Source organism: Schistocerca nitens, chromosome 2 (assembly GCF_023898315.1).
Source record: "Schistocerca nitens isolate TAMUIC-IGC-003100 chromosome 2, iqSchNite1.1, whole genome shotgun sequence".
NCBI lineage: Eukaryota > Metazoa > Arthropoda > Insecta > Orthoptera > Acrididae > Schistocerca > Schistocerca nitens.
In genome coordinates, this window is record NC_064615.1 from 913,176,855 (window position 1) to 913,189,697 (window position 12,843).

The window sequence follows — 12,843 nt, forward strand, 5'->3', positions numbered from 1 at the left end:
GGAATAGCATCGAACACAGATAGCCTTTCAGCTATGACGAATGAAACTGGTTTTGCGGGAAATGTTAGGGGCGAAAGGAATTTCGAACAACTTAATACGGAGCAGTTGATGGGTGTAATATTAAATTTGGCATCTGAATTTAAAACACAGATGGGAACAATGGAATCACTGTTTAGATCTGAATTAAAAACAAATAGGGAAACAATGGAAACACGGTTAGACTCATTGGGATCACAGTTAGGATCTGAATTGAAAACGGTGGCAACACGGCTAGAAACAGAGATGGAAACAATGGAAACACGGTTAGACTCACGAATAGGGACATGTTTCAAAAATTTGAAGGCTGAATTAAAGAAAGAAATTAGAGAAGAAGTACAACCGATTTTGAATTCTCACAATAATAGATTAATTGCAGTAGAGATTAGACAAAGGGAACAGGATAGAGAACAGGAAGAAAGAGATCGCGTGATAGTACAGAAATTTTCAGAGTTAAATTTACAACGTGCACACGATAAGGAAGAAATATTTGAGAGAATCGAGGAATCGGTACCAAATGACAGAATAAATAACCTAACACAGCAATATGAACAGTTAACTACCAAATGTGTTAATACTGAAACCCGAGTCGCGACACTTACGGAAGACGTAAATAAACAGAAAGAAAAAATAGGTGACTTATCGGAAAGAGTTGAGGAGATTTCAGATAAATTGACAAATCTTAGTTTACATGGGGACAGAGAGTCGGATGATACAGCTCCATTACCATTTGCAGAAACCGAAGAGTACCAGAACATAAATAAGCATGTTGAAAATCAGGGAAAATTTAATGAACGTGTTAAAAGGGAAGTTGAGGCATTACGAAAGCAAGTCAAACAAATTGAAGGGGAAATTGTAGGAAAAGACAGCAAAAGAAATTTGGAATCACAGATAGCAGAGGGGTTTGAAGAAAATAATTTGTTTCATTTACGGGATGCAACAAGAGAGCGCCAGGCGCGCGAACTTGACAATAATCGACATTCAAACTGGGACAGACGCGGTAGGTCTTTGTCGCCACGAGGCGAAAACTTTGACTATAAACACTTTTTGACTGTTCGGAAATTTAAGATCTTCCGCAATTCTAAGAATGACATACATCCATGTGCATGGTTAGATCAATTTATGTATGCACTCCCACCAAATTGGCCACTAAGTCACAAACTGGAATTTATGTGTGGATATTTAGAAAATGAACCGGCGACGCGGATGCGTGCACTCATTAGAGATTGTAATAATCTGAATGATTTTTATCATGCATTTCTGTCGGCATATTGGTCCGAAAACACACAAGACAGAGTCAAACACAGTCTTATTATGCAGCGTAATTTCAAACAGTCTGAGTTCCGCACGCCAGCGGAATATTTTGAAGACATGATTCGAAAGAATCAGTTCCTTTCCAACCCTTATAGCCCGACTGAATTAATTCGCATTTGTTTAACTAAGCTGCCACAATCCATAAGACAAATTGCTTTAGCTGGAAGATGTAAAGACGACATCGAGACTTTTAAGACTTTATTGCAAGAACTTGAGTATGACAACGACGACGGGACTTCTTGTAACTTTTTCAGTAACAGTAATTACAATAGATTTTCAGAGAAAAGGGATAGTGATCGGAACGGGCGTTATATGGGTAATTTTGAGAATGACAGACGTAACAGACAGGACAATAGATACCAGCCTTATGACAATAACAGACGTTCTAACAGAAATTACACAGACAATTATAATAACGGTAATTCTTACCGGAATGATCAATCATACGGAAACAGTAATCGGTATCATCAAGACAGAAATTATCCATACAGTAATAGAAATTCTTACTACAGAAATAATCAGGGTAGTAGGTCTAACAGTAATTTCAGAAGTGACAGTCGAAATTATACAAGAAGTAGTTATGCAGACAGACAGGAAAACAGAAATTTTAATAACAGACACAACCAAGAATTTGCTCTAACAGACAGGAAGGACCTAATTGGCATCCTCCGCGTGACAGAAATTCAGAGAGACAAGTGGAAATAGTAGAAATTGATCCGCGAAATGACGGGAATAATCAAAGACGTGACGCAAACAATCGACCATGACTTGCAGCTTCGGCTTCTGGCAGCAATATAGACGGTTCAGAAAGTAATGACACTACAACTTTACACTACGTACGCCTGGAAGATATGAGAGACATTTTGCTAGGCGGAAAGGAAAATAATGTAGACGCATTTTTACATCCTGTTATTGAAGTATGTGTGGGTAAGAATAAGTTCACTGCAGTTCTAGATTCTGGGAGCCCATTGAACGTCATTAGTGAATCAGTTTTTCGTATATGTGAAAGAACTATTGCCTGTCCTGTGTTACCTATTTCTAAAACTACAATTCGAGGAGCGATTTCTGGAAAAGGTGTGGAAGTTAAACAACAGACCAACCTAAATTTCATTTGTCAAGGATACGAATTTTCTGCTAATTTTATTATTGTTCCATTACTCAGTACACAGATTATATTAGGTATGGAGTTTCTTAACACACATAAGGCAATTTTGAACTTTAAAGAAGGAAGTGTGAATTTGACTGTCGCCGGAATGCCGAAATGTCTGAAATTTTTCGAGTGTTTAGCAAGATCTGAATCAGATACAAAATGTTTAAGGTTTCTTACTTCTGATGTTTTCGTTGAGCATTATGACGACAGTGTGTTTATTCATGACAATGACAATAGATACAGAGACGCGATGGAGGATGTAATTAGTAGCGAAGAATTAATTAATGAAAAGGTCAAGAAAGCTGAAGTGCCAGATGACGTTGCAAGAGAAGAGCTGCACCATATTTTGACTTCACATGCTAGAGTGTTTAGTCATCACACAGGAATTATACAAGGCTTACAATATTTATTTAAAGTAAAAGAACACACACCATTTCGCGGGAAAACGTACGCTATTCCTTTGGCTTACAGAGACAAGGTTAAGAATGAACTTCAATACATGTTAGATCAGGGCATTATTGAGCCAGCAGTCAGTCCTTATACCAGCCCATTACATGTCGTTCTTAAAAAGGATGGATCAATTCGTTTGGTTCTGGATTCCAGACAGATAAATAATATTATTATTCCTGAAACTGACCGTCCACAAAATTTAGATGAACTTCTTCAACATTTCCATGGAATTAAAGTTTTATCCACGATTGATATGCGCGCAAGTTTTTGGCAAATAGAACTCCACCATGATTGTAGAAAATATACTGCCTTTTTAGCCTTTGGTAACTGTTACCAGTTTCGGAAATTACCGTTTGGACTTACTGTATCTTCTGCAGCATTCATTCGTAGTTTAAATGAAATTTTACCTGTTTATCTTCGTGACAATATTACTTCATATGTTGACGATATTCTTATTGCTAAACGTTCTTGGAGTGAGCACAACAAAATTTTGGATTCATTATTACGTATTTTTGCACGAGTTGGCATGACAGTGAACTTGGAAAAATCTGAATTTTGTCGTTCACAGGTGAAATTTCTCGGTCACATTATTTCTACAGAAGGTATTCTTCCTGATCCAGAGAAACTAGATGCTATTCGTAATTATGCTGTTCCTTCCACAAAACGTGATGTTCGTAGTTTCCTTGGTGTCTGTAATTTTCTTAGACGCTTTGTTAGATTGGATGATTTGGCCACACCTCGTTTACACATTTCAGTTATGCGCACTTTGGTCCCAGAAAATGCTTTCATAAATTGCGAGAAAATTGCTACTTCAGTAATATGGAAAAACGTATTCGATCTGTTCTTGCCAAATGCAAATTATGTCAAAAGGCTAAGCCGACAACTGTTTCTCACAGAGCACCGTTGTTTCCTATCATTCCAGCGAAATTAAAGGACATGGCTGCAGTCGATTTGTTCGGTCCAATGGTTCGTTCTACTAATGGTTTTGCGTACATTTTCGTAGCAGTGGAATTGACATCAAAATATGTGTGTTTTACACCGTTACGCAAAGCAACAGCTCGTTCAGTATCTAATGCTTTCATCAAACATTTTCTTAAAGAAGTTGGTCATGTTGATAGGGTTATATCAGATAATTGATCACAGTTTCGCTCTAAAATTTGGCTTCGTACTCTACGGCGTCGTAAGATTAAACCAATTTTCATTTCACTTTTTCACCCTCAATCTAATGCTTCAGAAAGATGGATGAAGGAAATCAATAAATTGTGTCGTCTTTATTGTCATCAGATTCACAGAACGTGGGATCAGTATCTTCATATTTTTCAAAACATTCTGAATGAACTTCCTAATGACTTAACTTCTTTACCGCCTCTATTGATATTAAAAAATAAAGTACCAACAAATCGCATTTCTGAAATCGTTCCTTTTCCGCCTTCACGGAAACTGCGGCATTCTGAAGTATTCAACCTGGCTCTACAAAATATTGCATCTGCGGCTGCTAGAAGAGAGAAATCAGCGAAACGTCCTGGTCGTTTAAAAATTTTGTCAGTTGGTCAAAAGGTGTTAATTAAGTCTCACCGTTTGTCTCATAAAGGAAAAGGCTTATGTCGCAAATTTTTTCTGCTTTATAACGGTCCATATAGAATTCGCAAAATTATTCATGATAACACTATTGAAGTAGAAACTCTTAAATCTCGACGCTCTAAGGGAATACATCATATATCTAACGTAAAAATTTTTTGTGGAATGACATACTTTTGAGAAACCAACAGTTATACGTAAACAGGTGGAGAATGCAAGGATACCGCGCCGTGTTCCGGCGGCGGCAGATACTCAAAGCAACAGTGAAGTCTGCGCACCGCAAAAGGCAGTCGTTGACCGCAAACAATTACTTCATACGTCACGCGCCTACAGCTGATCGAGCGCACAGTGTGAATGCACTGACAGCCATAAACAAATAGACCGTCTAATTTTTCCGACTAAATTCTGTGTAAAGCTATGGTGACTTTATAAATTATGTTATTAACGTTCAGTATATTTCAGGATACGGTTGTATAAAGTATTTAAGACCTTCAGGTAAATTCTGTGCGTGTCCGACGTTAGGACGACTTACTATGGAGAAAATTTCAGGAAGAATGTAATTTCGAAGAAAAAAGTAATAAACTGAAAAAGGTAACTGTTAATTGCGTTTATTTTTCAGGTAACATAATTTCACCTAGGTACGTACTTTAGACGTAATTTGCTGCTCGCGATTACGTGATTCAGACTTTGTGCTAAATTTCATGTTCTATGAATTTACTTGTGAAGCGACGTGCTTGTGTACATTTGCTGATTTTGACAATTATTGATTAATGAACAGTGTTGTTACTTATGTATATTATGCATCGCTTGGCTGCTATGCTTTTTCACTGATGTCATATTTTTTTATTATGTGCCTGCTGTGCTTATTTATTTAAATTGTAATTGTCAACTGATTAATTGTGCTGACTGTGGTTAGGTATGTAAGTTATACTTTCTGATTTATCTGCTTGCGCCTTCATGTTTACTTATTAAGATTACATATGAACATTTATTTGCTTATGTCGATGTGATGCTAATGACCTGTTATTTGTGTAAGACATATGTTTGCTGCTGTGCGTATGGATTGCATATTTACACATTTCTGTTTTGTTGTTATAACTACTCTTCAATTTAGAATATAGCAATGCTGATGTACAGTGTACGAACATAGAGTTTAGGTTACACTGTGGTATTAATTGTAGATTGTTCGCTTGGCAGAGCCTCGTTGTAAGGATTGTGCTGCATCCACTTGTTGACATTCTGTTCTCTACTGGTATGTTTGCTCGCTATTGCATGTTTTGCTTACGCTCAGTGCCTTATATTTTTAAGATAAGAAAATGAACTGCTATAATTCGACGAACGACATTAGTACAAGAAACATCATAGAAGTCACATGAGCTGGAGGTTTTATGGAAGCTGTATAAATTTATGCTAATAGGAAGGAAGCTAACGACATGACATACCAACACTAGGTTAGACCATTGACAGTTATTAGACTGCATTTTTCGTGAGTAATTGAAATAGGAAGTGACACTTGACACAAGAAATACTCCACATGTTTGCTTCTGTTTGCCATAATTCTTGAAGTGGTGTACACACTGAAATATTATGATCATTAACACTTCGTAATCGTACTTACTTACTGAAAGTTATTCAAACTAAAGGCTGTTAGAGGTCATGTATGCATTTCTTTTATTTAATGATGGACAAGGAACCAAAATGTATCTTATAATTTACAATGAGTAGAAAATTTGTGTCAGATGGATTACACAGAGGTTGTGTGTGGACACTGTGTCTTCGGATTGTATGGGATGCTGAATTGAAGTTGCACTAGGATTTTGTCTGTACTTGTTCGAGGAGACTGACTAGAGGAAAGAGTTGTTATGGAAGTGAAATGATATTGGTGCTGAGGTTTATATGTATCGACGTATTATTGAGGTATTGAGATTATGTGAAGTTGATGATTATTGGAGTTTCGTGGACAAGAGGTAAGGTAAATGAGGTATTATTGAAGTATTGAGATTATGTAATGCTGATGATTATTGGAGTTTGGTGGATAAGAGGTGAAGTAAGTGAGGAGCATATTTTTTTTGTTGGTCTATATGGAACAAGGAGGATGAAGATGGCAGACTAGAACACTCAAGTACAAAGAAGATTGTCTACACACACACACTTTGTTAAATCAATAAGCAGTATATACTTTTTTTTTGGAGAGAGGAAGCATTTGCATATCTTGGCTCACTGACAGTTGTTCAGCAACCGTACATTTTGATCTGGCTTGGCAAACATTGGTCTTGACATGATGACTATGACGTTGACTAACTATTATTGACTGTTATACATTGCTGCCACTACTACTTGATACACATGATGAACATAAAATTTTGACCGAATTGCATTTACACAGTTAACACTATTCAACTACACAGTAGCACTAAATGTGGATGAAAGATGAGTGAGTGTGTTTTGTGTGTTTTCCTTTTATAATCCCAGAGAAGTGATCCCAACCTATCTCCTAAATATTATTTTACTTGTTGTTGTGGCTTGCACTGACACCCATAAATATTATAGGTTTACTGGTATTTGTGTATTGTAATAGTTAATAGGACAATTATCTGATATCATTTGTGTGTTTGTTATGATTTGTATGTTTAGTGTAAAAGCATTGTATGTGTATTCAAACTATTGTTCATGCCTGAACTGTCTGATTAGTGATGGTGCTGCACTTTTCAACATGGTGGATGCCACCTGGACATGTTTAATTTCTGCTGATGAACTGTGTGATTAGTGACAGGGAATATTATGAACTGTTATTTGCACTTTTTCTACATGATTGGTGCCACTAGGACATGTTTAATTTCTGCTGATGAACAGTGTGATTAGTGATAGTGAATTTTATGGACTGCGGTCAGCACCTGGTCAACATTACTGGGTGCCACTGATGGACTGCTTCTACCGAAATGGTGTTACTTGTTGATGTCTGCACCTATTTAACATTGCTGGGTGCCACTGATGGACTGCTTCTACTGAAAAGATGTCACCTGTTGATATCTGCACCTGTTCAACATTGCTGGTGCCACTGATGGAACTGCTTATACTGAAATGGTGTTACTTGTTGGTGTCGGCACCTGCGCAACATTGCTGGTGCCACTAATGGAACTGCTTATACTGAAATGGTGTTACTTGTTGGTGTCTGCACCTATTCAACATTACTGGGTGCCACTGATGGACTGTTTCTACTGAAAAAATGTCACTTGTTGGTTTTTGCACCTGTTGACCATTGCTGGGTGCTACTGCTGGAACTGTCAACTACTTGTTTCTTGGGCTATGGAAAGCGTTTATGTGAATATTTGTATAAACTGATTTTTTGTGTATTACTGTTTGTGAAAAGTTATGAGACTCTTACCTGCACATATTCGTCATTGCTGACGCTATTGATTGAACTGTTTAACCACATAATACTTGTGTAAACTATTATGTAAAGTCACATGTATGAAAGAATTTGTATTGCTTACTGTATTTTATATATTAGGTTATTGAAAGGTCAGTGCAAAGCCAAAATTTTATCTAGTTATATGATATTTACGCATTAATATTATCTTTTATTTTTGTCTGTATTTTTTTGACGAATTTGGTGGTATTTTCACCACCAATGCTGGCAAAAAATACCATCAAATTCTAGCCCGTGGAGGAAGGGCATGTGAAAGGTGGTTACACTGAGCCACAGCGCCAGAGATCGCGCTAGAGAGTATTGTTCCGCCGCCTCCACTGGCAGTGATTATTGAGATGTCGTAGTGGGCAGTGCTTGGGGAGAGCTCGTGGTAGTCAGTGCTTGTTAAGAACTCGTAGCAGAGAGTGTTTGTTGAGATGTGCTAGTAGGGAGTGCTTGCTGAGATGTGATACTGAAAAGTTCTTGTTGAGATGTGGTAATAGCGAGTCGGTGTGGAGATATATTGTAATGATTAGAGTGATTTTGGTCAATATATGAAGGTAACGAAACTTGATTTATTTTTCATTATTTAATGTCGTAAATAATGCTTCATTACAGGTTCAGTCAACAAAGCATCTGGCTTGTGTTCTGGGATTAGATTGTAATTCTGGTTTTCTTGAGTAATTATGGTATTTCTATTCACTTTAATTAATTCAGTATAAATGATATTTAAAATTTCTTGTGTTGTTGATGAAGAACCGTGCCAGATGCGTACGTTGAGTCATACTCCCACACACAGAACAGTTACACATGTGCTTTGGTTTCGTAGGTTTTATAGTTGCTGGGGACTTAATTAATTAATTGTATTAATGAAAATTTCCATTTCATTCTTTGTTGTTGTTCTATGCAGTCAGATTGCGTAATAATACTAGTAATCGGACAGACAGCTACTAAAGCAAAAAATTAAAATTATTTGCATTATATTTTAATTAAGCCCCCATGCAGTACATCCCGCAGCTACTATTAGTATGACTACGATATTAATATAATGTTAATAGATGCATGAAGAAGAGAAAATTGTTAACATCGAGTATAGATTTAAGTGTCAGGAAGTCCTTTCTGAAAGTATTTGTATGGAGTGTAGCCATGTATGGAAGTGAAACATGGACGATAAATAGTTTGGACAAGAAGAGAATAGAAGCTTTCGAAATGTGGTGCTACAGAAGAATGCTGAAGATTAGATGGGTAGATCACATAACTAATGAGGAAGTATTGAATAGGATTGGGGAGAAGAGAAGTTTGTGGCACAACTTGACCAGAAGAAGGGATCGGTTGGTAGGACATATTCTGAGGCATCAGGGGATCACCAATTTAGTATTGGAGGGCGGCGTGGAGGGTAAAAATCGTAGAGGGAGACCAAGAGATGAATACACTAAGCAGATTCAGAAGGATGTTGGTTGCAGTAGGTACTGGGAGATGAAGAAGCTTGCACAGGATAGAGTAGCATGGAGAGCTGCATCAAACCAGTCTCAGGACTGAAGACCACAACAACAACAGATGCATAACGTATAACTTTGCACCACATGTCGTAGTGATAATACTCATAATGCATGAAAAAATTTCACTGATGTGGAACAATTGCTTTAAAATTTTATTTTTTTAATTTTACACTAATCAAGAACTCAGTCCTAGCTGTGATTACCAGAGTTTTACGTTTTGCTGCTTCTTACAGTTGACTCGAAAGCACTGGATGGCCGCTCAGTCAGTTCTTCACTGGTGTGAACTAGGATATTGCTACACGAAGAATTGCAGACATTCTTGGCGTTGGGGCAGTAGCAGTGATGAATGCAGGGTCCTCATTCAGAAACAATTAAATATATTTGTTTAAAAATATTATTTTATGTCACCCCACTTTCACCCCCCACCCCCACCCCCTCTTGCTTCATAACGAACCATGGACCTTGCCAAGGGTGGTTGGTTTGTGTGTCTCAGTTATAAAGTAAGCCATACCGTAGGTGCAAACACATTGCAAGGAGACTGAATAACATGCGGAAATGTCAGATTATCCTGTAATTCCTCAAGAGTTTGAGCAGCCTTTTGAGTAGTTGCATGGGTGGTTGACCGATCAGGCATCGTAACATTATCCTACATAGCCTTTCTGTGACGTTTCTGCGAACAGCTGAAAGCAAGGGGAAAGCTCTACTGTGTGGCTGAATCATTAAATAAACTAGAGCTAAAATTGTCGCCCAGTCGGCTCTCTAGATGGGAGCTTCTCAAGAGGACGTTGTCATCTGGCAAAAGGAAACTGGCGTTTTACGTGTCGGTGCATGGAACATTAGTTAACTTCACGTAGGTAAGTCAGAGAATTTAAAAATGAAAAGGGATCGATTGAAGTTAGATACAGTGGGAATTAGTGAAATGGAGGGGCACGGGGAATAGGACTTCTGGTAGGTTGGTGCAATGTTACAAATAGAAAATCAATTAGGGGTAGGTCTAATAAATGGTAACAAAACTGCATTGCAGGTAAGCTACTATGAACAGCATACTGACTGTATTACTGTAGACAAGATAGACACAAAGGCTACACTCAATACAGTAGCAAAGAATTATATGGAAAAAAGCTCCCCTGATATTGAAGTTACTCTAAGACTGGATGCTTAGATAAAAAAAATAATTCAGTAGTTAAAGGGGGCGAAAATTTAGTTGTGATGAGGGAGTAGAATTCGGTGGTAAGAGAAGAAATCATAATAGGTGAACATGGACTTTGGGAAAGAAGTGATAGTGTAAGTCACCTGTTTCAGCACATTTTGTTTATTAATAACACTGGGTTTAAAAATCATGAAAGTAAGCTGTGTGTGGAAGAGACCGAGAGATGCCGAAAGATTCAAGCTACTTAAAGGTAAGGCAGATGTTTCGAAGCCAGATTTCGAATTGCAGAACTTTTCCAGGGACAGAAGTAGTCCCTGACTGTAATTTATTGGCTTTGTATCACAAATAAATACTCAAGAAGTTGCAAAGCGGTAAGACATTAAGTAGATGGGACTTGGAAAAATTGAAAGAACCAGGGGCTGTTAAGAGTTTCAGAGTGGGCATTAGACAACGATTCACTGAAGTAGCGGAACGAAATACAACAGACGCTGACTGAGTGGCTTTGAGAGATGAAATAGCGAAGGAAGCAGATGATCAAGTAGGCAGAAAGACAAGACCTACTAGAAATCCGTGGAAAACACATGAGATATTGAATTTAACTGACCATAGGAGAAAATACGAAAATGCAGCAAATCAAGCATGAAAAAGGAAAAGAAATATGTGAAAAATGAGAGTGACAGATGTCTAGGTAGGAACAGCCAGATTACAAATCCAAGGTTTTTAAACCATACATGACTAGGAGAAAGGTAAATACCACTTGTAGGAAAATTAGATAGACCTTCAAAGGAAACGATATGGAGCTGTATGGATATCAAGATGCCAGGCGAGCGTTAAGCAAAGAAGGAATAGCTGAAAGCTGCAAGGAATATATAGAATGGCTGTACAAGGAAAATGAGCTTGGAGGTAATATTACAGAAAAACAAAGGGAAGTGGATAAAGGTAAAATGGCGGATGTGATACTGTGAGAAGAATGCGATGAAGCATTGAAAGACATTAAGTCGAAACAAGTCTCCTGGTGTAAACGGCTATCTCTGACATTCCACTTTGTGAATGAGATAGGCATAATAGCTTCATACTTCAAGAAGAATGTAATAACTCCAATTCCAAAGAGCGCAGATGCTGACAGGCGTAAACATTACCGGACACTCAGTTTAGTAAGTCATGGTCGCAAAATATTTTATCACCAGAAGAATGAAAAACTTGCAGCAGCTAGAGCAAATCAGTGTGGATTCTCCAGAAAAATGGGAACATGTGACTCAATACTGACTCTGTGATGTATGTAAGAAGATATACTGGAGACAGTGAAATCTGCATATACAGCATTTGTATATTTATGGAAAACGTCTGACAATTGTGACTGGAATACACTATTTGAAAATCTAAAGGTAATAGGGATAAAATACAGGAAGCGAAAAGTTATCTGTTAGTTGCACTGAAACGAGACTGAAACTATGAGATACGAATTACGTGAAAAGGAAGAAATGAGTGAGATAGTGTTGTACTCGTAGTTTTTGAAGGATGTTATTCACTCTGTACATTGAGCAAGCTTTGAAGGAAGCCAAGGAAAAATTTGGTAAGGAAACAAAAGTTCAGGGATATGAAATAAGAACAGTGAGGTTTGCTGATGACATTATAATTCTGTCATCGACAGCAAAGGACTTGGAAGAGCAGTTGAGAGGAATGGATAACGTCTTGAAAAGAAATTATGAGATGTATATCAGCAAAAGTAAAACAGGAGTAATGGGATGTGGTCGTGTTAAATCAGGAGATGCTGATGAAATTGGATTAGGAAATGAGACACTATAGGTGGTATATTAGTCTTGCAATTTTGGCACTAAAATAACTTATGATGGCAGAAGAAGATAGCATGTAAAATGCGCATTGACAACAGCGACAAAGGCATTTCTAAAAAACAGGAATTTATTAACATCGAATACAAATTTATATGTTAAGAATCCTTCTCTAGAGCTATATGTACAAGTTGTAGCATTGTATGGGAGTGAAACGTGGACTATACAAAGTTAACAAGAGAAGAGAAGAATTTGGTACTAAATAAGAATGCTGCATGGAAGGTGTATAGACGGTGTAACTGATGTGGAAGTACTAAAACAAATTGAAGGAAAAAAGAAATTTGTGGCACAACTTCACTTACAGAAGACATCAGCTGATATGGTACATCTATAGGCATCAAAGAATTGTCTATTTGGTAATGAATGGAAGTATGGACTGGATGGGGTCGTGAATCGAGCTGAAGGAT